The 5000-nt window shown below is 54.3% G+C and overlaps 1 non-coding gene across 1 annotated transcript in view; it reads right to left on the reverse strand.

Moving 5' to 3' along the window:
* Positions 1-622, reverse strand: part of LOC126222727 (small subunit ribosomal RNA) — a 1909-nt gene extending 1287 nt beyond the window's left edge. Inside the window, exon 1 of the ribosomal RNA XR_007543471.1 lies at positions 1-622. This exon is cut by the window's left edge and continues 1287 nt beyond it. This is a non-coding gene — a ribosomal RNA (small subunit ribosomal RNA).
* Positions 623-5000: the final 4378 nt, after the last annotated feature.

A 5000-nucleotide genomic window follows, 5' to 3' on the forward strand; every position in this document is an offset into this window, starting at 1 on the left:
TAATATACGCTATTGGAGCTGGAATTACCGCGGCTGCTGGCACCAGACTTGCCCTCCAATAGATACTCGTTAAAGGATTTAAAGTGTACTCATTCCGATTACGGGGCCTCGGATGAGTCCCGTATCGTTATTTTTCGTCACTACCTCCCCGTGCCGGGAGTGGGTAATTTGCGCGCCTGCTGCCTTCCTTGGATGTGGTAGCCGTTTCTCAGGCTCCCTCTCCGGAATCGAACCCTGATTCCCCGTTACCCGTTACAACCATGGTAGGCGCAGAACCTACCATCGACAGTTGATAAGGCAGACATTTGAAAGATGCGTCGCCGGTACGAAGACCGTGCGATCAGCCCAAAGTTATTCAGAGTCACCAAGGCAAACGGACCGGACGAGCCGACCGATTGGTTTTGATCTAATAAAAGCGTCCCTTCCATCTCTGGTCGGGACTCTGTTTGCATGTATTAGCTCTAGAATTACCACAGTTATCCAAGTAACGTGGGTACGATCTAAGGAACCATAACTGATTTAATGAGCCATTCGCGGTTTCACCTTAATGCGGCTTGTACTGAGACATGCATGGCTTAATCTTTGAGACAAGCATATGACTACTGGCAGGATCAACCAGGGAGCTGCGTCAACTAGAGCTGAGCAGCCGGCCGCCCGGGAGTGTGTCCCGGAGGCCCGCGCGAACACGCAAGCGTCCGCTCAATTATTCTGCAAACAGGAGGAGGCTGGGCTCCCCTGCACGATACACCTCGAAACCCTCTCAGGTCCCGGCGGCGCGCAGCGCCGTCCTAAGTACTTGGTCGGGTTCGAGAGAGGCGCAATCGCCCGGAGATAGGCGAGTAGACGCTTTCAGTGCGACCACCCGTGCTCCCAACTGAGCTTGCCGCTGCCGACAGAGGCCCGGGAGCGTGCTGTCGTGGTGTTGCCGGCGGGAGACAACACGCGGCCACAAACAGTGACCGGGCAGCTCCAACGCCAGCGCCACAGAGGGGCAGAGCCCCACTTGGGTGCCAAAGCGAACTCTCCCAGCACAGCGCACGCGCCAACACATCCGCACAGCTGCGATACAAACCACCTGCGAGAACCGCGGGGGCGACCGAGCAGCAGACGGCGTCGCGGCGCCGAGTGCCGGGCGGCGGCGCATCCTCAACGCACACAGTCCTCAATCGGACCAGCACACTGCAGATGTCCACCGCGCTTCGCACCGGGCCCGGGAGGACCCACTTTGGCCGCACGGCGCCGCGCGCTGGGTGCGCCGGCACGCAGATGCGCCGCCTGCCGCGTCCGTCAGCCGGCGCGCCTGCCACTGGGCGCCCCCACCAGCCGGCTGCCGCGCGTGCGCCCACGCAGCGCGCGGCCAGCACGCCGGGCGCCCCCCCCTCACCGGCCGGGGACGGTCCCACCCAGCCACCGCCGCGTATCGCTTCATACCCACATGCCCACTCACGTTCGTGGGTATGACGGGTGTCGCTGAAGCAACCGGTTAATACCTGTACCGATCGTCGATATCAACGATTCACCTCCAGCGCGAACAACCGCGCAACAACGGATTTCCAGTTCATTTGCGTAACTTGGGCAGCAAACGTAGACGTCCATCTACATTTGCGAATTCAATGGGTCTTGCATGCCTGGATGTTATGAGTCACGACACGCCACATCAGTCCACATACATGCTGCGACGTATGCACGAGAGAACACGTGGAAGGTGGCCCGCGTACGTATGCCGATGCCATTGCACAGCTGCGAAGCTCATTGAACACGCAAACTCCTGACTGACGAACTAGAGGCGACAGGGGAGGGGGGGGGGGGGGGGGGGGGCGATATACGTCTTATAGCAGTACACATTACAGTGGATAGCGGGACCATGTGGAACGTACGCAACACTCGCTAGATGTTGTGAGGGTAGGCACCGTAACATGATTCAATACGCAGGACACCAGAGTGTGCGCGCAGCGAACTATGTTGAGAGGGTTGCGATTAGGCAACGCTACACGAATTTCTAGATTCATATAACAAACAATTACGTGGGTTAGGTTAGGGCGCAACGTGGGTTAGGTTAGGGCCCAACTTAGGTTAGGTTAGGGCCCAACTTAGGTTAGGTTAGGGCCCAACTTAGGTTAGGTTAGGGCCCAACTTAGGTTAGGTTAGGGCCCAACTTAGGTTAGGTTAGGGCCCAACTTAGGTTAGGTTAGGGCCCAACTTAGGTTAGGTTAGGGCCCAACTTAGGTTAGGTTAGGGCCCAACTTAGGTTAGGTTAGGGCCCAACTTAGGTTAGGTTAGGGCCCAACTTAGGTTAGGTTAGGGCCCAACTTAGGTTAGGTTAGGGCCCAACTTAGGTTAGGTTAGGGCCCAACTTAGGTTAGGTTAAGCCCCAACTTAGGTTAGGTTAAGCCCCAACTTAGGTTAGGTTAAGCCCCAACTTAGGTTAGGTTAAGCCCCAACTTAGGTTAGGTTAAGCCCCAACTTAGGTTAGGTTAAGCCCCAACTTAGGTTAGGTTAAGCCCCAACTTAGGTTAGGTTAAGCCCCAACTTAGGTTAGGTTAAGCCCCAACTTAGGTTAGGTTAAGCCCCAACATAGGTTAGGTTAAGGCGCAACATAGGTTAGGTTAAGGCGCAACATAGGTTAGGTTAAGGCGCAACATAGGTTAGGTTAAGGCGCAACATAGGTTAGGTTAAGGCGCAACATAGGTTAGGTTAAGGCGCAACATAGGTTAGGTTAAGGCGCAACATAGGTTAGGTTAAGGCGCAACATAGGTTAGGTTAAGGCGCAACATAGGTTAGGTTAAGGCGCAACATAGGTTAGGTTAAGGCGCAACATAGGTTAGGTTAAGGCGCAACATAGGTTAGGTTAAGGCGCAACATAGGTTAGGTTAAGGCGCAACATAGGTTAGGTTAAGGTGCAACATAGGTTAGGTTAAGGTGCAACATAGGTTAGGTTAAGGTGCAACATAGGTTAGGTTAAGGTGCAACATAGGTTAGGTTAAGGTGCAACATAGGTTAGGTTAAGGTGCAACATAGGTTAGGTTAAGGGATGGTGTATGAGGGGGGAGGGGACGAGGTTCGTTCATAGTGATGATGGTAAGTGGACGCCTGAGGCACCCTGAGATGTGTCACGTCAGGATGCATCTTTCTCTCAGGGGAGGTGGTGCGCCGGTTGCGTGGGTGTGGCAAGGGAGTGGCAGGCCTGTGTCTTTCATTCCTGCCATTGCTTATATGCTGTGAGACAAGGCAGTGTGGTGGTGTTGGTTGCACCCCTGTCTAGGACATGTGTGGGTGTTTGTGGCTTATCTGAGTAATGATGGTTGTTGGAAGAGTGAGATATTCTGTTTTTGGGGTGGACCTCCTGGTTTTGTTATCATAGTGTGAATGGTGTAATGTGGCGGAGAGGATGCACTGGATGTTGTTCCATGCTGGTGCTTAGATATCTTGTCTGTGTCTGTTACAGCCAGAGAGTAGTGTGTGATAGAGTGTCTGGGTGACGTGTAGTTCGCATGTGTGCACAGACTGTCAGCATGTATAGGGACTGTTGTATGTCGTATGCCATCTATATTCCGATGGCTCTGCATCTATTAGTAATCAGCGCCATGTATCAGTTTAATCTGGTTGCGGTCACGCGGTGTTCTATCTCTGTACAGTAGTAGAGGTGCGACTGCACTACGTAGCTACCCCTTGCGGCAGCTTTCCCCGGTGTATGGCATACGATTATCGGCAATCAGTCGATTAGTGACAACTGGTCGTGTGACAACGTCACATGTCTGCGGGTGGGATACGCTACACCCTGCCTGTGGGTCAGGGCTCAGGAAAGCTCTCCTGACACTGAGCGCTCGGACCGTCATTACCCGTCTGAGTAATATATTGCGGAGCGCTTTTAGCCATTGCCCAGAGTCTTTGCGACTGCGAGTGCAACGCCCATGGGGATCGACATGGTTGGGGCGCTTTCTAGCTGATCGCTCGGCATCGGAATCCGTACTGTGAGCAACGCAATCGCGCACAGACTTAGAGCATGTGTGGGGACAGCGGGAATTTCGCATCTTGGATAAAACTCTTCATGAAACGGACGATATAGGGGTGGTTTGCAACTTACGACTGCGAGAAGAGTCCGCCGTTCATCCGCTGGAGTTGCGAGGTGGGCTGTTGGGGTGGAGCACGTACGGGTGCGGGTGGAGTGATTGTCGGTCGACCACTTTCTGCGGCGCAGGCACTGGCGTCGGGGCTCCTGGGGTGGTCAGAGGATGCAGTCTTGGTGCGTGGGGTCGAAAAATGTGTACTGTCGGCCCAGCGATGTCGTAGTCAGCTTGTGTCTCATAGGTGGCGGTATCGTCGTTCCAGGGGTCATGTTGTGGGAGATCGACAGATGGCGTTAATTTTTGTGGTGCGCTCGACATGGTGGATGTAGTGTTGTCAGATGCGCGTAGATGGAGGTATTGCATGTGGTTTCGTCGTATTTGCATAGATGGCGGTGCTGTGTTTTGGCAGTATGCTTGGCGTAGTTTCCTTGAATTCCTGTAGATGGAGGTGTCGTTTATGGGCTGGATGTCAATGTAGTGTACTCACATTCCGAGAGATGTCGTTCGTGTGCCCGTCGGTGGCATTGTCAACGTCGTCCAATAGGGGGCGGTATGGTGCGACCATTCTCCCCTTCTTTATATGGCATTTATTTATTGCTGCCGTCTAGTTCGCTGTCTACAGACTTATCACCACCCACACTAGCCGCCCCGGGGACTTGCCAACGACACACCCTATCCCAAGTCTATTTTCTTGCGAAGCATCATGTGTTATTATATTTTATTTCACATCCATTGTTTAGAGGTATTGTCGTTCACCGTACGGCGGTGGACGCTGTGTTACCACACGCCGGGGGGGACGGCGACAACGTACCGTTGACCGCCCGACACCGCCGCCTCCACGCGACGCGCCGACCGGTGGGCCGACACCGTCCGCCTGGCACCCATCACGGCACCCATCTCCGGCCGCCAACGCGATACGCTGTAGAGCGGCCG

Source organism: Schistocerca nitens, unplaced genomic scaffold (genome assembly GCF_023898315.1).
Source record: "Schistocerca nitens isolate TAMUIC-IGC-003100 unplaced genomic scaffold, iqSchNite1.1 HiC_scaffold_246, whole genome shotgun sequence".
In the NCBI taxonomy this organism is placed as follows: domain Eukaryota; kingdom Metazoa; phylum Arthropoda; class Insecta; order Orthoptera; family Acrididae; genus Schistocerca; species Schistocerca nitens.